The 23017-nt window shown below is 33.6% G+C and overlaps 1 protein-coding gene and 1 pseudogene across 5 annotated transcripts in view; one reads left to right on the forward strand and one right to left on the reverse strand.

Annotated features, from left to right (window-relative positions):
- Nucleotides 1-23017, forward strand: part of DLGAP2 (DLG associated protein 2) — a 1318656-nt gene that overhangs the window by 551203 nt on the left and 744436 nt on the right. The gene's annotated exons all lie outside the window — the stretch shown is intronic.
- Nucleotides 17010-17985, reverse strand: LOC103097928 (serine/threonine/tyrosine-interacting protein-like; annotated as a pseudogene).

Genomic DNA, 23017 nt, shown 5'->3' on the forward strand with positions numbered 1-23017 from the left:
CAAAGGTCATCTGATAAAATAATGGCCAAGCTCAAAAAATTGTCTGAATTCCACTTGTAACAATATTAATCATATTACAGCACAGACTTGCATAAGTTCTTCATGAAATGGCAAACACTAAATCAGAAAATTTGAGATTCAGAAAGAATTACAATAGACTTCTAGGTCCACCCACATATGCAAGGGATCCTCATTATAACACATCCAACAACTGATTCTTGAACCTCTGCTTGAAGGCCTCCAACAAGACCTACTCCTTTTTCAGGTAGGTCATCCCATTTGGAGATGATAATATTAGTCTTCCTCATATTGCAGGCTGACTTTAAAGATTACATGACACCCTTTGAAAAAAGCAAGTAAAAATGGTAAGTGCTATGATCAATTAGCCTTAAAAATGTATGAGATTTCCCAGAAATATCCCTATTTCCCTATTATATATTATGTTATATATCCCTATATTCATTCCCTTGTTGATGCAAATAGGGTAGAAGTTGCAGAAAACATATTTAAGATTTAAATGTAAAACTTTCTATGAGGAAGAGCAGAGGAATTGCATTGAGGAGGAAGAAACTTAACAATTAGGATGTCTAAAAATGGAGTGGGCTGCTATGGTAAATTGTGAATTATCTGCCAGGAGAGGATGGACAGTTACATGTTAGAATGTGGTAAATTGTATTTTGTTTAATGTTAGACTTGCTGTTCTTTATGCTCCTTCCCAAAATGTGATTATTGTCCGTGCAGTATAGGAGATGTGAGACACAAATAGAGACAAAGAGAATAGGAAGAAGAAAGGGAAATAGAAGGAAGAATGAGGAATTGCCAGAGGAAATGAGGAGGTGCTGGGCATGGCTCAAAGAGAAACTCACAATAATATAGGTGTTAGGAAAAATTGGCAAATGCTTGTGGTGTTCAGTTTTTTGGGGGTTTTTTTGTACTTGAATTAAGCTTCCAATTCCTTACAAAATAATAGTAATAAAGAGTGAAAATTTAGCACTTTGCTTGCAAGTTGCTTCACATACATTAGTTCAATCATTTGTTATAGAAGCCATGAATTAAATAGATTTGTTGTTGTTGTTGTTGAATCATTTTCAGTCATGTCTGTCTCTTTATGGTCTCATTTGGAGCTTTTTTTGCCAGAGATACTGTAGTGGTTTCCAATTGTCTTCTCCAGTTCATTTTGCAGGTGAGGAAACAGAGGCCAATAGGGTTAAGTGACTTGCCCATGGTCATATCACTGTAAGTGTCTATAAGATTTGAACTCAGGTCTTCCTGACTGCAGGTCCAGCTCTACAGTTACTGTAACACCTATATGTGCCATCATTCATTCACCGTAATAATTCTGTGAAGTAAGTGCTATTATTCTTACTTTTTCAAATGAGAAAACTAAAACTCCATAACCTAGTCCCATCCTACCTTTCTAATCTCAATGCCAACTTATGAATGCTTAGCTCTGGGCATTTTCTCTGACTGTTTGGCATCCCTGATTGCTCTCCCTCCTCACCTCTACCTACTTACTTGCCTGTCTCCTTGTAAGTCCCATCTAACTCCTTGAGGGCAGTGGCAGTCTTTTGACTCTTTTTGGGTCCTTAGCACTTAGTACAGTGTCTAACATTTGATAGGCATTTAATACTTGTTTATTAAGTCACTGACTGATTAAGGATCAGAGATTTGCCTTGAGTCATACAGCTTAGTAAATCTTAGGTGAAAATCAAGCTTGTGTCTCATTGACTTTTAGCCCAGTATTCAGCACTCTTGTGTTCCATCTAGTGTGTCCTTGTCCATTTGATGGTTATAGACATATCTGAGAACTCCTCAGAGAGTTGCTCATCTAAATAGACAATCCAGAGCTTTACCCAGTATTCCATCATCGGCAGGAAAACTAATGGAATTCATGGATTAATGTATAGTTTAAAAGCAAACTCAGATATCTGGTTTTACAGAGCTTTTTCCTCCCTTTGTAACTCTGACTATCACATTGCTATTCCTTTCCATGATTACTATACTTAAAATAGTTTGAGGCTATTTTTAAAGTGAAAGGAAGCTCTGTTTCTGTGAATGTGAAGGATTGGGCCTTTGAGACCTGAATTGGCAGGATAGCATCTTGAGGAAAAAATGTTAGTAAATAACTTCACTCTGTGTTATAGTCAAATAGACTTTCCCTTTATTGGGGAACAAGCAAGTTCTCTGGGGAGGGAAGGCATATTCATAATCATCTTGAACCAGGATTGCTAAATTAAGCCTAGCTACTGCCTCTTTAGATTCAGCTTAAGTTGAGTGACTTAGCACATTCCTATTTTTTCCTGGTGTTCAGCCCAGAAGAAAGAAAAAGCAGCTTTTGGGGAGATTATTATAGAATCTTAGATCTGAGAGAAAATGTGGAGATCATCTTAGAAATCCTACTTACATTAAAGTACTTCAGTCTTCCAAGTAGAGGAAATGATTTGCATAATATCATATAGCTAATTAGTTGAAGAGTTTAGACCAGAACCCAAGATTAAAGTCCAGTCATTACTTCCATGGCATTTGAGATCATAATATTCTGAAGGTCAGAAAAAGGAACAAAGAATGTGGCATATGGCATATGGTCCCTTCCATTCTTTCTAGACTTCTCACATTTTATTTCCCTCTACATACTCCATAATACTGGCTTCTTGGCTATTCTTCTCTTGGAACACTCCATTTTCTATCTCTATGTTTTCATTGGTTATCTTCCATGCCAGTAATGTTCTATTTCCTTACCTCTTGAAATTCCAGGCTTCTTTCAGAACTCAATTTTTGCCTTCTACATAGGAAAACATCATACTTCCATCAGTTGAGAGTTCCTTCCCTTCTACTCCTCATCTACTGTGTACTAATGTATGTATCAGTCTATCTTATTTAGATCTTTCTTTTTCCTCTCCTCTTACTTCTTCTCTTTTTTCTTTCTCTATTTGCTTCCTGTTTTCCTTTTTCCTTTTTAAATTTATTTCCAGATTATATATAAATATAATTTTCATTAATCATTTTCTGAACTTTTACAATCCATATTCTCTCCCTTCTACTTCAACTGCTCCATAAAATGTCAGGTAATATGATATATGTGTACACATGTTTTCACCCAATATATATTTCTACATTCATTATATTGTGAATAAAAGCTATTCACTACTATAGAAGGAACTGACAATATCTGAATGCAGAAAAATTCATAGGGAAAACAAATGAAGGATAACATGTTAGAATCTGCATTCAGAATCTGTCTTCTGTATTGATGGATAGCATTTTCCACCATTAATCCTTTGGAATTGTCCAGGATTATTGCATTTCTGATAATAGTTGTCTGTCATTCATAGTTGATCATAGTACTTTATCATTGTTATTGTGTACAACATTCTCCTTGTTCTTCTCACTTCAGTTTGCATCATTTCATATAAATTTTCCCAGAGTTTTTTTGTGATCATCCTCTGTTCATCATATCTTATGGCACAATAGTATTCCATTATTACCATATGCCACACTTTGTTCAGCCACTCCTTAACTGATGAACCTCCCTTCAGTTTCTAGTTCTTTGTCACCACAAAAGGAGCTGCTATAGATATTTTTGTGCAAATAAGTCCTTTCCCCCTATTTTTGATCTCATTGGGATACAGACCTAGTAGTTGTATTGCTGGTTCAAAGGTATGCAGTTTCATGGCCCTTTGGCCATGATTCCAAATTGCTCTCCAGAACAGTCATTTATAGCTCCACCAATAGTATATTAGTGTTTCAAATTTTCCACATCCTCTCCAACATTTATCATTTTCCTCTTTTGTTATGTTACCCAATCTAGTGAGTGTGAGATGGAACCTCAGAGTTGTTTTAATTTATATTTCTCTAATTAATAGTGATTTGGAACATTTTTTCATATGACTAAAGATAGTTTTAATCTCTTCATCTGAGAATTGCTTGTTCATATCCTTTGATCATTTGTCAATGGGGAATGCTTTGTAATTTCATAAATTTGACTCAGTTCTTAATATATTTGAGAAATAAGGCTTTTTTCAGAGACAGTTGCTATATTTTTTCCAGTTTGTGGTTTCTCTTTTAATATTAGTTGCATTGGTTTTGTTTGTGCAAATTTTTAAAAAAATTAATGCAAACAAAGTTATATTATGTTTTCTAATGTTCTCTGTTTTATTGAACATAAATTCTTCTCTTATCCATAAATATGGTAGTTAACTATTCTATACTCTTCAATTTTTTTATGGTTTTACACTTTATTTGTAAATCATGTATCCATTTTTATTTTACCTTGGTATATGACACAAAGTATTGCTATGTGCCTAGTTTCTGTTATACTGTTTTCCAGTTCCCAGAAGTTTTGTGGAATAGTAAGTTCTTCCAAAACTTGAGTCTTTAGGTTTGTCAAATGTTTGGTTAGTATGACCATTTATTAATGTATGTTGAGTGACTAATCTATTCCATTCGTCCATTACTCTAATTCTTGGTCATTACTATTTTGTTTTAATGGATGCCATTTTATTATAGAGTTTGAGGTCCAGTACAGCTAAGCCACTTTCTTTCACATTTTTTCCATTAATGCCATTGATATTCACATTCTTTTGTTCATTTAGATAAATTTTGTTATTATTTATTCTAGCTACATGAAATACTTTTGGGGTATTTCGATTGTAATAGCACTGAATAGATAAGTTAATTTAGGTAGAATTATCATTCTTATTATATTGACTCAACCTATCCATGAGCAATTAACATTTTTTCCAATCATTTAGATCTCACTATATTTTTGTGCAAAGTGTTTTGTACTTTTGATCATATAGTTTCTGCATTTGTCTCATCAGGTATTTTATATTGTCTACAGTTTTTTTTAATGGGATTTCTCTTATTCTCTCTTATTCTTGGACTTTATATATAGTTAAGAGAAATGCTAATGATTTTTGAGGGTTTATTTTATATCCTGAAACTTTGCTAAAAGTGTTAGCTGCTTTGACAAATTTTAAGTTTTTTGGTTCATTCTGTAGGATTCTCAATGTGTATATATATATATATATATATATATATATATATATATTCTATCCCTTCAGTTTCTAGTTCTTTGTTACCACAAAAGAATGTATGTATATACAATGTGTGTATATATATATATATGTACATATATATATAAACATTTGCAGAGTGATAACTTTATTTCCTCATTGTCTATTCTAATTCCTCCCATTTCTTCTTATTGCTATAGTTAGTATTTTAGTACAATATTGAATAGTAGTGGTAATAATGGGTCTTTCTATCTTTTTTTCATTTTTGTCCACCTTCACTTTTGACAACTTTCTCTCATCTGTTCCTCAATCCCTCTTTTCTTATCTTCTTTTTATAATATTTAATAGACGTTTGCTTAGTGGTTGACTCAGGAAGAAATCATTTTATAGCATTTAAAGATTTGTTATTTAAAAGGGAGATTAGACTTGTTTACCTAAATTGGGAATGGCCATAGTATGAGATTTAGAAAGAATAATAATAGAATAATAACGATTTGCCATTTGCAAGGTACTTTGCACCCAATATCCCATTTCAACCTTCCCACAACTTTGTGAGATCAGAAATATAAGTATCTTTTTTAGATCTTTCAAATGAGGCTAGAAGAAATCATGGAGTTGTTCCTGGTAACTCCATATTATGGGTGCCACCTGAACCCAGGCCTTTCTTTTACTAAATCAAGCATTTTATCCTCTACTGGGTGACACTTTATTTATTTTGAAGTTACAAGTTGTAAAGCTATATTTAAGCCATATATTTTGTTTCTATTCAACTTTGTTATTTTAACTTAATTACACATTCATTTAGTTGTCCTTCAAGTAACATTAAGTATCACCTTTGTGAAGAACATAATATCAGGTGTTGGGGAAGATAAAGTCAGTACATATGATATGAAATATTGTATGATTAATCTATCAGGGTTAAAATAAAATGTCATGTGAGATCTCTTAGAGGAGGAAAGTATGTAGAAGAGCCATAGTCTGGAAGCAATACCCCAGATGATTTTTCTTTGCTCCTATACTTCAGTTAGGTTCAATAATGGATTGTTTAAGGCTAGGTGGTGTGATCAAGGAGTTTAGTTCTATAGCCTAAGATAGAAAAGCCTTCCTAAATCATATGTACCCTAGAATTTGACCTGAGTCAGACTTTGCAAAGATAAAGAATCAATTCAGTAACCAAAACTGATTTTCAAAGAAACTAATAATGCCTAGAGTAAAATGGAAATGTAGTAGCCTTGTTTGGTCTCTTAGCATTCACTTAAGCCCCATCATCACTGTGTATATGTTTGCACACATACAGAGAAATCTGTTAAAAGTTTAATATTTCTAGTCCTGGTATATATTATTCTTTGACTTTGAGGCTAAAAGAGTACACTAAAAGGAGAAATAAATTATCTCAACAAGGTCAGGTTCCTTCCTTTGACCTCTATTCTCTTTCCCTTGTTCATATTACAAATTTTTTGTTTCACACATACCCAACTCCTTTTAGCAAAAGAAGGTCCAAATCAATGGCTCCAAGTTTAATAATATAACAGTATATTTCATGTTCTAAGTTTAAAGTTTAATTCAGTTTATGTTTTATATAACACTGTATAATTAACCATTATGAACTGTAAAATGAAATTTTCTTATCTTTAGTACATCATAAGGTAAGTTAAAATAAAATTGTGTATATGTGTGTGTGTGTGCATGCACTGTATGTCTTAGTGTATATAAACTAAACTGGGAGAATGATCAAAAGCTATTTCAAAATATTCCTCATTTGGACTATTTGAATGTTTTCATCAGAAACAGAGAATTCTAGGCTTTGGATTTTTTAAGTTAACTTTCTTTATCCTACTTTTTAGGATACTTGTCAAATTTAAATTACTTATATAATTGATAAAAATCATCCCTTATTTCCCTAGATAAGTATTTAAACATTTAAAATTCTAAAATAAATTAGCATAAAAAGTTTGGCATGGTGGAAAGAACACTAGATTAGAAGTAAAATAATTTGCATTTGAATATGAGCAAAACTTATGTTACCTCAAGCAAATCACTTTACTCTTTCTGGGTTGTAGCTCTTTAATCTACAAAATAAAGTTCTTGGATTACATAACCTCTCAGGATTTTCCAGCTATACATCTATACTCCTAACATTTCTATGCCATTCCTTGAAAACATCATTTCCACCACTTAGTCAATTAATTTAAGATCCCTAGTGACTTATACTTGCTTCACTAGCAAGATACTATAAATGTTCTAATTAAGCAAATTAGATATCATTTTAGATTGTGAAAATCAATGGTTTTTGTAATATGCTATTGCATATTTATGGTAAGTACCTTTTGTGTATGTAAAATCATCTGTAGACACCATTTCTTTGAACAAGTCTTTGTCTAAAAGAGACATACTTTGTTCTGATATAGTGATTATCCCATTTGTTCCTAAATGCAGAGTATTGTCTGTATTTACAGCCACCTCTGGTAAGAAAATATTGCCCTTCAGCAACTACAAAAGCATAGAGATATCATCAGTGAGCGGTTAGAAAGCCATTGAAATCCCTTAAAGTATCTATTCAAAATTTTATCCACATCAACAGTTGTAAAGTAAATTTTCTTGTGTATTAATCACTTTAGGGATCACTTTAGTGGCAGCTTGTGAGCTCTGTGAAGTGGAGTCCTTACTTGCACTTTGGCATGTGTAGAAGGTTGGGCCTGACAGATGGAGCTGAAACTGACTAAAATCAAAAGAAACTTGCATAGGTTGACCTTGTTTAAAGGTACAGTACCTCTGATGTGCAAAGTTTTTCTTTTGGTCTAATGAGAACAACTCTCTTATTAAAATGAACACAGTCTAAGGAACAAATTTAAAAAGAGTTTTATCCATTCATCATATTTTAAATAACATCTAGATGAAACTGAATCTTAAATAGGCAGGGGTCTAAAGATAGTTTATAAAATAAATAAACCCCATAATATCAATAATAATTTATATTTATGTCATATTTTCCAGGAGCTATGTAATAACAACTCTGTGACATGTAATACATATATTATTATCACTGGTTTATTGATGAAATAAAAGACAACATGGAATAGTCAAAAGAATGCTGGAATTGGAGTAAAGACAACTCAGGCTTAAATGTCATCTATTAATATCTAACTAGATGAGTTTTTCTGGACTATTATCATTATCTAGGTAAAACCCATGACCTCTTAGTGTCCAGGGAAATTCTCAGACTATAATTTGCAGTGAAGGTATCAACTTCTACCAGTAGAGAGATTTCTTTATACTCATTAAATCATAGGTCCAGTCTCCATCCCTATCCTTATCCCCATCCCAATTCTTGTTCCCATCTAATCCCTATCCATATCTGTATACTCCACCTATCTTCTTCCCCATTTCTATTCATATTTCTGCTCCATTCCATTCCATTATAGATTGGTTATGACTTTCTTTGGTGGAGGCAATTGGTAAACCTATGCTGATAAAAGTCCAAGTTCTTTATATAAGCGCATATAAATGACGAAACTGAGACTTAGCAAGATTAAATCCCAGCTTGATATATCAGTCAACTCAAATTCTTAAATCCTGACTCTAATTCCATTGTTACTTCTAATAAACCACTTTATTTCCTGTAGTTAATTATAGTTAGTCTTTTTTCAAAATGCCTTTAGTCTTCTCATTACCTATGTGTAGATATGTAAAAAACCTTTTCAAGTATCTAATGACTGAAGTTATTTTTATTTAAAAATTTATAATGCTATACTTTAATTTCTAAAATTCACTTGAAATGTCTTCAGTTATTATTCTATTGCCTGATCTTAAAGGAGTATAGTAATAGTAGTTCATTAGAGATAAAAAGTTTCAAATATGATGAATCAGATTACAAATGTTTTGGATACATATTTGTGCATTTGTGCACATACATATACATGTATAGTTCATAAGGTCATATTGGCAGGCTAATATCATGTGTACAGGTCATTATTCCAATGTATCTTACACTTGCATAAAAAGATCAATTTAATACATGTATAACCCAGTTGAATTGCTTGTCAGCTCTGGGAGGAGGGAAAGAGGAGGGGTGGGAGAGAACATGAATCATGTAACCATAAAAAATGTTTTTAAATAAATGAATAAATAAAATTTAAATAATAATAATAATAAATCAATTGACAATTTTGAGTACCTATATGTCAGGCACATATTCTGTGCTATAAGCATTACTGAAAATTACTTAGGAAGAAATTTAGACAATTTATGAGAAAAATGTATAGTATTTTATCAACACTATACTTTCTTTTATTTGCATTTGCAAATCTAAATATTTTCTGTCAAGAATTTGTGTGAGAAAAGCTTCTATACCCAATAAACTATTATCCAAAGTTTATCTAAGTAAGCAAAGAGGGAATAACTATAGGTAGGGATTTAAATACCTGCTTTTTCTTTAATTGTGTTATGTACACTTAAACTGAGCTGTTTTTTGATGTGATATCAGATATTTATAAAGTGCTTCTGAAAGTTCCCTACAAAAAGTAGCATATTACTATGCATTTATTAGTCGTTGTTTTGAATCACTGTTGGAAAAACTGGTTCTATTAGTTAAGGGATCATAGTTTTAGAGATGGAAGGAGTTGTAGAGGTCACAAAGTGCAATCTTTATTTTATGGAAGAATAAACTGAGGCACACAAAAAAGAAATGATTTACATAAAGTCCCAGAAGCAGAAAGTGATAGAGTGATAATTAATCTTCACATTCTCTAATTCTGAATCCAGTGACTTTATCTTTTTGGATAATCATCCAAAAGTTTTATTGCTTCATGGTGAGGGTAGGCAGACAGCAAGTAGGAAGGGGATGAGGAGGTGAGAATTATGAGGTACTTTTGGCATGTTATAGCTTTCCTAATACTTCACAGGAACATTTCTCTATATGCTTTTATTGATTTATGAAGCTTGCTGGGGGTGGGGAAGATGGGTGGGATTTTTTTGTGAATTTGTATAGTGATTTTCAAGCTTTTAAGAACATTTCTGAGTTTACTCATAAATCCAGGCTGACACCAGATGGGAACTCTTCATGCTTCTGACAAAGTTTACTTCCTTACATATCCCTTGTCATACAATTTATTTCAGTTTTTAATGTTAGTAAAAACCAGAACACAAAAAATGGACTACTGAACATTATGGATCCAGGTCTTTTCCCCACAATCTTCTGTTCATGGGTCCCTTGATGTCTCCAGAGATTAGTTTTAATTCCATCAGGGGAACATTTTAGCTCCACATTTTTAATACTGTATCATAGCGTGGAGAGTCACTGCTTTCCTTCCATTTAAGTCATTATTTCTGGCATTTTTTTAGTATGTGGATGAAATTCTTAGAAAGCCTCTAATAGCAATGGTAACTCACATTCTGGAACTACTAGTTTTTACTTAAATTTGTGTACTTTAATAAGACTCACCTATAGCCCAGCAAGGATTATAAAATCAGCATGATACAAATTAAAAACACCAAAGCAATGTTTCCTTCAGTCTCTTAGTCACAGAGCCTGTGGAGTAAGTGGTACATGTCTAATTTCTTTATATCTAAAAGATAAACATTAAAAAATAAAATTAGCAATTGCACAAATAATTAAAGCCTATGACAATGATCTAAGGATTTCATTGGTCGATAATTAACATTTGGATACTCCAAATTTACCTCTCCTGCCTCAAATGAAATGGCTTCTAAATCCAGAGTAAAAAGTGCTCAAGTTTTCAGAGGGTGATCTATGAGGCAATTATTAAGTATATATTAAGTGCAAGGTCCTATCCTTTATTCTGGATATGCAAAACCAGTACCCCAAACAAAGAGCTTACATTTTGGTGGGGAAATTTAACATATGTACAGGTAAGAAATATAAGATGATCTGAAGAATGAAAGGACACTAATAAATAGGAGGAATAAGAAAAGGTTTTGCTTAGGAAATAGCATCTGACATGAATCTGGAAGGAAAATAAGAATTGATTAATCCATTTTCTTATAAAAAGCAAGAGAGAAGGAGGGCTCTGGAACTAGAGCTAAAAAGGATTTTTGAGGCCTTTGAGTCCAACTGTCTCCTTTTAAAATATGAGGAAAATGAGGCCCTGGCATATTAACTTGGCCATAATTACATAGGTAATAGGTATCAGAAGTGGTCTTAAAACCAAGGTGTTCTCAATGAGGACAGCTAGATTACCAAGAGGAGAAGGGCTTTGAGTAAGGGAGATCTGAGTTCAAACACAGCCTCAAATACTTACTGGTTAGGTAACCCTGAACAAGTCCCTTAACCCTGTTTGTTTCCATTTTCTCCTCTATAAAATGAACTAGAGAAGGAAATGGCCAACCACTTCAGTTTCTTTGCCAAGAAAACTCCAAATTGGGTCATGAAGAGTTAAAAATGTCTGAAAAAAATAAACAACGTATTAATATTGTCAAATGTTTTTCTATGATTCCAAGTCTTTAAAAGGAAAAAAAATAGGTCATAATGTTAGAACTGGAAGAGACAGAGGTTATTTAGTAGAGTCCCCTTATTGTATAAATTTTATAAGCAAATTAAAATTTACTGCTCTCCTTTGTCTCATGTAACCTCAATAATCAAAGATTTAATACTTTGTGAATGAATGATGAATTTTAAAATATTATCACAGCACAGATGAAATAGTGCTGTATCTTGAACCTGAGGACCTAGAATGGAATCTTTATTCTTCCACTCACTAACTGTGTTATCATGTTATTTCAATCTCTAATCCTTATGTTTTTGGACCAAATAAACTTTCAAATTCTTATCAACTCAGGATTTATGATTATGTTAACATGGAATAATACAATCTTAGTTTTAGAAGGAATCTTTGCTCATGAATCTCAGAATCATAGAATTGGAACTGAAAGGGACCTCAGAAGCCATCTGTTCCATAGACCCATACACCAAAAGAAATATCACTCTAAGATTGTCCTGTTAGGTGATTGTCAAGCCTCTGCTTGAAGACCTTCAAGGAATACCATCCTATAAACTTTTGAAGCAGCTCATTGCTTTTGTACAAATAGATTTGTTAGGGTACTTTATCTCATAACAAGAATAAATTGACCTCTTTACAACCCTTACCCATTGCTTGTGCTCTGGTCGCTGGAAAAAAACAATATAAATTTAATCCCTTTTCTATATGACAAATGCCTGAAAGCCTCTATTATTCCCTCCGATACCACCATGAAATTGGCCAGTTTCTTCAAACTATCCTCATATTATGTTATCGCCACACTCTTTCCCATAATGATTCTCCTTCTCTTGACTCTTCAGTTTTTAAGGGTCCTTCTTAAACTATGGTTTCTATAAATGAACACAAAATTTCAGATGAGGGCCGACAAGGGCACAGGGATACTTTCACATGATTATTCCTCTCTATTTTTCTCTAAAATATCTTTGACAAATAGACCAGTCAAATTAAGAGGCATCCAATCTTTCTTAAATACTTCCAGTAATGGTGGCATACTTTTCCAGGGCAACATATTCTGATATTGGATGCCTCCAATTTCTATGGAGGTCTTTTCTACATTGAGTAAGATTCTAACTTCCTTTAACTTTGTTTCATTGATTGTCATTTTTCCCCACAAAAGTTCATAGGAGTTTTCTTATTTTTCTCCTACATAATCGTCCTTCACAAAGTTAAAGACAATGATCATTTCTTGTCTTGGAGTCAGAAAGTTCTGAGTTTAAATCCCATTTCAAATACCTACTTTCTATGTGACCTGGGGCAAGTGACTTAACCTTTCTTGGGCTCAGTTTTCCCTTCTGTAAAATGGAAACAATAATAACAGCTACTTCACAGGCTTGTTGTAAAGATCAAAATGAGAAAATATATATTTTTTAAATCTTAAGGTGGTATATTATTAGCTATAAATTAGCTATAATTATTCTTGTTGCTATCATGACCCCTTTAAGGATCTCTTTTTCAAGGCTAATGCTCTTCATTATTTCTTTAGCATTTATCTTATGTTTCTAATGCCATTGTCCTATTACCCTCCTTGGATATACTTCAACTGGTCATGGTCCCATCTGAATGCCTAATGCAGAGTTGAGCATACTCGTCCTAATAGACCCTTCCTTACTACTGCAGAGCCTGACAGAAATATTCCTCCCTATCCCCACATACCTTGGTTAGGGTCCAAAACTCTAATTAATTCCTCAAAATTGCATTAGGTTTTATAGCAGTCATATGATAGAGTAGGGCCTAAAAAAAGATATGACATAAGGTAAACTGACAATTATAGAATGTTTCCTATCTTAATATTTAGATTTATTCATCTAGGTACAAACAGCTTTGGAGAAACATAAACTCTGATGGCATTGGCTTCAGTTTATAAAACTATGGTTTCTGACTAGATTAGTGTTAGAATTTCAATTATGCTGTAAGCTCTTGAGAATTCACTCCAGTGACTGGAACTGTGCTACAGATGACCAGGAGAGCAAACAAAAATGATTCATCTTCAGGTTTGAAGGAATATTTATATTTCCCTTTGAATCTTGTTGCTTTGGACTACTATTGTGGTCAAAGTTTAATGGTCATTCCATATGGTAAAAAAAGTAAAAGAGAAATTGAAACTGTCCAAACATTAATTCTTGCTAAGCCCTCCTCTGAATACAATATATACAGGATAAAGTTGGTAATTCTCTAAAAATATTGTGTCGTTCCCCTTCTGTACATATTTATATAATGTGTATATGAAAACATGTACACATTTGCCATCTTTCCTCTTTCCTAATCCATTGCTCTAAGGGAAGAAGGTAATAAATCATTAAATGTGTTTCCCCTCAGTTTAATTAAAAATGTATTCTCTTATAGTTCAATCAGGCTTGAGTCAGGCTTTGGTTCTGGAACAATTAAGAAACTACAAGGCAGTTAAGGTAGTGGAAAGAGCTCTGGGTTTAGTTCAAGTCTCAGCTTTGCAACTCATTGTCAGTATGACTCTTCTATTGAGTCACTTTCTGTTTCACTTTCTTCCTCTGCAACATTTGGCATTTGGAAGGAATGATTCCTTAAGTCCCTAGTAGCTCTAGCATTCCCCAAATCTGTTTTATAGGCAGCTATTAGCTATATGGAGGAAATTAATAGGAGATAAGAAATGACAGCTTGAAGCTTAGAAAGAAGAGTTCATTTAGGAAAAACCTAGAGTTGACTCTGTCAGCATTCATATTCGTTGTATGAGAGGGGCATTGCAAACCCATCAGGCATTGATTTTTAGTAGTTATAAAAGCAAGTGATAGCTGGCATTTATATAGTGCTTTATGGTTCACTAAACAGTTTAAATCCATTATGTCTCACTTGAACTTCACAACAGCCTTATAAGAGAGGTAGAACAGGTATTACCATGCCAATTTTAGAGTCAGGGAAACTGAGCAAAATGAAAGAAAATTATTTTTACAAAGTCTCATAGCTAGGAAGTGGTGATTCTGAAATTTAAACCCAAATTGTCTCACTACAAGTTGAATGCTTTCTCAAATATACCCCATCTGACTGTTAATCACATTATTGGTTGATAATATGCTTTTCCTTTAAGGGGTGAGGCCTATTTGAATCATGTCTGTCAGTCTCTGGACCTTTGACCCAAGGACCCAGTGTGCAAGAGGAATCAGTTATGGCAAATTTAATATTTTTATTAAGAACAAAATATTTTATATTCAGGTCAGCAGCTTTTAAAATCAAGAATTATAATTACTTTAATTAGAATACAAGAATTACAATAATTTAAAAACATCTATAATGCAATTTTTATATTATACTTATCTGTGTATGTATCATATTCCCCAGCTACATTTTAAATTCCCATAGGGCATAGAATCTTTTCTTGTTTTTATTCGGTATTGTCTATAGTCAATAAAATTTTAATAAATATTTATTAAATGTTTACTATGTTTCAAACACTAAGCCTGTGCTTAGCCTCTAGCAAACAAAGAAAAGTAAAAGACAAGACCCTGCCTTCAAGGAGAATATAATCTAATAAGACAACACAAAAAAGAATTGTGGGCAGAGAGTGGAGAAAAAAGAGTATTTATTTAGCATGAGTTAAGAGTAGATGTATAATGAAATCCACAAGATTACAGAAAGGACAGAAATGATGAGATGACTGCCAAGGGTGTATTCTCCAAATGAAAATTGTACTCTCTACCCTTTTCTATCATAGGAAGGGAGGTCACCAAGGGGAAAGAGGCCTTGAGAGGGAGTGCATTTCTTACTTTTTGGGGGGTGAGAAGAAGAATGTGGTTCATTTTAAACAATTTGCTCAATTTTTCACATTACTCTTTATATATAGTTTAAATTTAAAGTTACCAAAAATAATTCAAATATTTTTGTAAACATTTTCACTACCAAGTGCTGTCCAATTTCCAGGCCTCAATGAAGCTAATTTTAGCAATGATAGAATGAACTTTTCTACTTATAATTTTTGAAAAATAAATAGTAGGACAACTTACATGTTGTAATCAATGTTTGGAATAGTTCTGGACAAAGAGAAAAGGTTAGACTTTTTCCAAAGAACACAGATGTAACTGACTTTCACCAAAAGAAAATCCAAAAAGGTGCAGTGGTATTTGGGTACAGCCCTCCTGTGGGGAATGGGGGTCCTTGGAAGGTGTGATGACGTTGGCGTAATGAAGATGGAAAGCAGTTAACATTTCAACCTGCAGCCAGGCATCACAAGAAACTGCTCTGCCTTTTGCTGGCTTAGTTTTTATTTTTATACCCTCTGTGATTACACATGTTCTTGGCACACAATTTCGTTTTTCAACATACATGCTTCCTTACAAGTAATGGAGTAAAGCATACTTTAACGTTTAACAAAGTGTTTGATTAACAAACTATGATTATCCTACATACTTTGTTTCTATGGATCCTAACAACAAAAGCGAAGCTTTTACAGAAGATAGATATTTTTCTCATCATAGGCAGCACAGCTAGCAGTCACTTCCTCATTAACCTGTGATGTGCTCAAACATGCAGTTAAGCCAAGAGTGATTATTTGTTACTTTAATCAAATACACAATCAATCAAATTTCTAAGGAGCTACTCAATACACAACATTGTTGCCAAGTGCGGGGTCAGAGAGTAGAATAAACATAACCTAGTTTTAAGTATTTTTTCCAATATTAGGCTTTCATTTTCTAATGTTTCACTAAGGTTTCCAAGACACTTTACCTTGCCTACAGTTAGCAAAACAAATAAGTGAGGTGGAACATACCTCTGCATGAAAGACAATTAATATTTATCATGGCCTGGCTAGTATGGGGGTGGAGAATCTAAAAAGAGTTGTGACCTAGGGAAAGGGGTGGGGTCCCATCTATGATCTAAATGAGTGCATAGAAACCCTTAAGTTTAATTTTGTAAGTAGAATCTTTTGGCAATATTCTAGTGGGATAAAACGGGACATCTAGGTTAACCCTGCAAGCATTTTGCTCTCATCTATGTTCTCCTGGGGCTAGGGAGAGAATAATAATCATTATAATTCCAATAATAAGGGATGTTAGTAAGAGAAGTCACACAGGGGGATCTAAGTGGGTGTTTTCATCCCTCCTGGGGGCCGCTTTGCAATCTCCAGCTTTCACTTGTGATCATGTCAAACAGTGTAGAGTTGATGGACCCAGAATCAAAATTCATTTGAAATTTATAATTTTTTTCCAGAAATACCAATGGTATAATTGGCAAAAGTAGATATTTTCTATTCATTAAAAGTTTTGCTAATGGAGTGATATGGGAAACTGGACCAATGCCATGATTTGAAGTGTATCAGTGGAAGTCCAAGGCTAGCTTCCAAACATGAAAGGATGATCAAAGTACATAACCTTTTACTTAAAATATGGAAGATTCTCGAATTAATATTTCTTGAAGGAGCTCCACCATAATTGTAAAATTATAAAAAATATATAAACAGAACACAAAATGAATTTTAACAAACTTTTTAATAAAGTGTTACAAATTACAAATAATTATTATTGAGACTCCCCAATTTGCATTTTGCTTTAAAGTAATAACTTTATATCATATAAATGAAGAAATTTTCAATTATGAAAAGTGCATTATCATAATAATACTTTGCAAGTTCAAAAATCTTGATTCATAATAAAAATGTAAAATATAAAAAATAAAACAACCAGTGCCATCTATTCAAGAAGTCCATCATCTTCTTAAAATGTTGCTTAGTAAGTTGTAGAGAAAGATATTTGGATGCAAGATGAAATTGAAAAGAAGCTGCTTATGTTTTTACCATTTTACATTATTGCTGTATTTCCCCCTTCACATACAGAAATTTAAACACAATTATCTTGGTCTAAGGTAGCATCATCCATTCTGTCACTTGCAACTTGCATATTTCCAAATTCCTCTTCCTCTTCATGTATATGGTTTAAGCTGCCTGTAGTACCAGACTGAACAGATAACAATCTTTCCTGTTGCAGTGGTGACATCATCTGTATTGTTGATTTTGCTAGATTCTTGAAGCTGATGGACAAATACAGCATTGGGATTAATGCAGAACCTTTTTTCTTGAACATATGTAAATGTCTCCCTGTATTTCCCTCCAAATGTTTCCATAATGTATGCAATAACTAAGCCTCCACTTTCAGAAATTCCTACATTTCCATGGAAAATAACTTTTTTCCTCCTGTTTGTAAACTGCCATCAATAAATTCTTTAGTCATAGGGGAAAAATGTATAATATTTTCAAGTGGACTATCTGCAGTATCCAGTACTAAATACTAAAAATAATTGCTGAAAGTTTGGTTTAATAAAATTTGCAAATATGTTTTGTCCTACACATGGGTTATTCCATGTTTCTGTAGTTTGCTTTTCGTAGCTAATGGATATGGCCCCCAAAACAATCCAGGTACTATTTCCTGTATCTTTTGCTACATGGGATAGGTCCAATCCTCATCATTTTCTTTGAACTATGGTAGGGTAGGAAACTTGAACTTCACGTTTTCCATTGCTCCAGCCAGCTGGTTGATGTGGTCCATAGGGTCAGCTGGCGATCCTGGCCATAGAGACTAAACACAACTAATGTAGCTTACAAGAAGGCCTCTCATTCCCAGAGACTCCAGTGGCACCAACGGTGAGGTAGCTGAGCATTGGGTGGCTCATGCTCTGCTGCCATGCTGTTCCTCACCCCGACCCTGCCCCTTCAGCCTCTAGCACTCCTAAGCAGCATGGTTCTGAGAAGGGGTGAGTTTCAAAGTTGATATGATCTTGCGAGAAGATGGGTTTCTAGAGATATCAATGAAGTCCAAAGCTTGTTCTATTCAAAGTAGACACAATAAATAATTTTTAAACTATTAAAATCTAAAACAACAAATAATTTACATGTGTTTATTCCTTCCTGCCAGTCAAATAAGAGACATAAATTTTTTTTAAGAAATGATGTGTGTGTGTGTTCACACATGTATGGGTGTATGCGTGTGAATTGGGTGGGTATTTTGGATGCTAGACCTACAGCATTTGGTGTAGTGTTCATGGGGATGCCCAGAACTATTTTTCTTGCCCTAGTTTCTTCACAGAAGGCTTTGAGGCAAGTGTCTGATAAACTGTTCTTATCACAGCCTGCTGTTGTTCACTTGGGCTTGTAGGCATTTAAAAAAAAAAAGGTAACCAACCATTTTTATCACTGCCCTTTGAATTACCAATTAGCTCTCCAGCAACTTAGTAACAGACCTTCCTGCCCAAGAAAACATATTTTCTGCTTTTATTTTAAAACTTGACAACTTTTTGACTTAACAAAATCTTATAAATCCCAAAATATGTTTTCCTGATGAAATTCTAAAGTTTTGAATATATAAAGGAATAATGTGTATTTTGTTGAATGTAGCTTGGAAACTTAAAGATGTTTATCAAATTATTATTTATGCACAAAAAGTGGTTTTAAAATTCAACTATTTTAACTAATTTTATGTCTTTTAGTCCATAAATCTACTTCCATTCACAATACCTGAAAATTTCACTTGGAACTAGCATGCATTTTATCTTTTTGAATTGATTTCTCTTCCCCATAACCCCATCTATAAGACATTATTAATAACAGTTATATGATTGGGTTTTTTATTGTCTGTTGGATCTTCAGATCCAGTTGGGGTAACCATTTTAGTCCACAATGGAGAAGTTAGGAAGATAAATTCTATCTGATCCATTAGGCAGTGGCCTGCTATTATATTATAGGGTATATGCCAAAATTTGGATCCATGTTAAGCAATGGACCAGTGCAAACTGATATTTAGGGCAATTGGCAGTCAGAAGACCAAATTATAGTTCTAAGTCTGCCTCAAAAATCCTTAATGAACATGGACAGCTCACTTTTCCTCTCTGAGATTCTATTTGCCAATATATAAATTGAAATAGTGGTATCAATGCTTCAATTAACATAATCTTAGAGTTGGAAGGGACCTCAGATTCTGTCTTGTCTTACCCATAAGTAGATAAATCCTTTTTATGCTATTTTCCTCAACTGATGATTGAGCCTTTGCTTAATGATCTCCCTAAAGATGGAATAGGGTTAAATGGCAAGGGAAATCTGTTTTATAATCATTTCCATTATATATATATATATATATATATATATATATGTTTAATCATTGGGAATTTTTTTTCTTACATCACAATTAAGTATGTCTCTGTAACTTCTACCCATTTCTTCCAGTTTTGCTCTCTCAAGTCAAGCAGAGTAAATCTGATATCTCTTTCATGGATATCCTTTCAAATCAATGCATTTTCCTATATGCCATTGAGATCTTTTTATCTCTTGGGTAAAAATATCCAGTTTTTTCATTTGGTCTAATGGTATATGTTCAAAGGTCCCTTCTTTCACTTTACTATGAATGGATTCCCATCCCTGCCTCAAAAGTGCAAGTTTCCTTCTTTGCCCTTTATTGCTCCTCTCCCTGCCCTTATTTCTTCAGATAACCTACAGGGAAATATCATTGAGCCCTTTCTAAAAGCAGACAAGTACCTCCTCCAATTCCCTAACTCCACTTCAGGACAGAATAAGTGAAGCAATAGCAAATAAGATTTTCTAGATCATTCTATGCCTCTGTCAATGAAAGATTAATGATGACAGTATCATCTTTTCAGATAATCTTAAATTAAGTTTCTCATATCCTGTGGATCTAAGAGCAAGCTACTAAAAGTTTCCAATTAGGCAATGACAAATCATATATCTATCTGCATAAATTTTCCATGTGTTTTCATTTGGAAGAAAGTACCCTGTAGAATTTAAGACTGTTCAGAAATGAGTTGTTATTGCCAGCATTTTTTCTACTGCTTGCTAAAATTGTGGTGTAAAGTATGCCAGAAGCAAGGTCATTAATAGTAGTTGAGAGAGTTTTTGTTAAGTGACTCTGGGACCCTTCCTGTGAAAAGCCTACTATATAAATGGAGGCTAGAGTTATGTTCTCATTTAGCCTACATGGACCAGGGGAGTTGTGGAATGTATTCTTAATTGGGTAATGTGTATAGAGGGCTTTTATGATGGAAAGGGCTCTTCAGACCACATCTGGATTATTGTGTTCAGTTCTGGGTACCACATTTTTGAAAAGGACATTGATAAGCTGTGTCATGTTCAAAATAAAATGATGAGGAAGAAAGAGGATTATAGACCATACCATATAAGCATCTGTTTAAAAAAACTGGGGATATTTAACCTGGAGAAGAGGAAACTCAGGGAAAGTGTGATGATATTTGGCTCTGAGACTTTAATGTAAGGTTTAGACTTATTTTACTTAGCCTTCCAGACAGAATCAGCATTGGATGGGCATTATAGGGAAGCAGTTTGTACTCATCCCCTAAGGAAGAGCTTTCTAATGATCAATCAATTAACATTTATTAAGCATTTACCTTGTGCCAGATACTGTGCCAACTAGTGGGCATACAAAAGATAGTCCTCATCATCAAGGAGCTAACAATCTGATGAAGGTACTTGAAAGTAACATGGACTAGTGCAGGGGTCATAGAATTCCTGAGTTCCCCATCGCTGGAGGACTTTATGCAGAGATATAATAACAATCAAGTATGGGCATTGTGGTAGAAGAGATTACTGCTCTCTCAGGTTTACTCAGATAGAATGTCTACCTTGGAGTCAAGATGTGTTGAGTTCAAATTCAGCATCAAACACTTAATAGTTCTATGACTCTGGGCAAGTTACTTAACCTCTATTTGCAGCAATTTCTTCAACTGTAAAAAATGAAGGTAATAATAGCAACCACCTCTCAAGGTTGTTGTGAGAATTAAATTACAATAATCATAAAATGCTTATCATAGTGCCTATCATATAGTAGCTCAATGTTAAATGTTGGCTCTTATTATTGGAATTTGTCTCAAATGAAGCTTGACCCAGTACCTGCTAACTAGTTCATATGCACCAATATAGGGTAAATAAATTGGTTGTTAACAATTGGATATAGAGTCTAGTTCATGGAAATGAAAGAACAAATCCAACTTCCCTCAAAGAACCCCAACCTATGATTTTAGTGTTAAAAGCATTGTGCCCTCACTAACCAAGCTAACCAGCAATAATTAAGACACTGTATGAAGTAGATGGAGTATTGGATTTTGAACCAGTTAGATCTGGGTTCAATTACTTCCTCAAATAAATACTAGGTATATGACATGTCAATTGACTTAAATTTTTTCAGACTCAATTTCTTTATCTGTAAAATAAGGGTAATAATGTCCATAGAACTTCACAAAGTCATTGTGAGGTTTAAATTGACTCATTACATAAAGATCTCTGCAACCCTAAAAGCATAGTAGAAGAATTCCTGGTCTTCAGAATTACTCAAGCAGACTTGGATGAAGAAACCTTCCTAAGGAAACTCTCTTTTCAACTCCCTTTTATGTGTTGTTTTCCCATATGAGAATTTAAACTCTTCTAGGGCAATGACTCTTTTTTAACTTCTTTTCGTGTCCCCAGTGGTTAGCCTTGTGAGCAGCTAGATCCCAATAGGTATATATAATAACTCCCTTGATGGGATTGCATTATTCAAATGTGTACTGTATATTTATGCTGACTTGGAACTAATTGTCTTATTAATTGTAATTATAATTTTGAATAGTACAAATTAGGATATAGGGAACCATTTCTTATGATTCATTATGCAAACTAATTTGGAACTACCTGTATAGTAAGGGTTTAATAAATGGTTATATCATTTGCCTATCTAAATACCAACTATAGCTATCAGATACATTTTTAAGTTCTTATTTTCTGTCTAAGGATCAATACTGTGCATTGGTGCCAAGGCAAAAGAGCAATAAGGGGTATGTAATTGGGATTAATTAACAGGATCACATAGCTAGAAAGTATCTGAGGCTAGATTTGTACACAGAACTTCTCTAGGCCTGGCTCTCAATCTACTGAGCCACCTATTTGTGCCCCCCAGATAAATTTTTGTATACTATTATGTTTCTATAGATATAGTGCAGTATTTGATGACTATACCTTGAGCTGCCTATTTTTGCAGACTGAAAAGAACATAGATAGTTGAATTAACTATGAAAGGAGAATGGTTTGAACTCACAGATGAAGGTTGTTCCAGACCATTTCTTCAGTGTCTGCTCTGGCTTCTCCAGTTGCTATTTAGTCATTTATTTTTCAAAATTAGTTTTTGAATTCCTCAGAATGAAAGAATCATTCATTGTGGTATGTTTAAAAATATGTTGTAAATGTATGTTAAAAAAAAACCTCATTGAGAAATTTCTGATTAAGCATCATATTTCATCTTTGCAACTCTCAGCTTCCCTCACAAGGTTAGGGAAACCATTATTTCACTTATCTGATTACCCCCTTCTTTGCCTTGACAAAAATTCCATATAGAAATAGGTATTGATCAATGACACATGTAAAACCCAGTGGAATTGTACATCAGCTATGGGAGGGGGGTTGAAGGGAGGAGAGGAAGAATATGGATCTTGTAACCATGGGAAAACACTTTTAATTAATTAATTAATTTTTTCTAAAACTTTGAAAAAAATCCT

The sequence above is a fragment of the Monodelphis domestica genome, chromosome 1 (genome assembly GCF_027887165.1).
Source record: "Monodelphis domestica isolate mMonDom1 chromosome 1, mMonDom1.pri, whole genome shotgun sequence".
Taxonomy (NCBI): Eukaryota; Metazoa; Chordata; class Mammalia; order Didelphimorphia; family Didelphidae; genus Monodelphis; species Monodelphis domestica.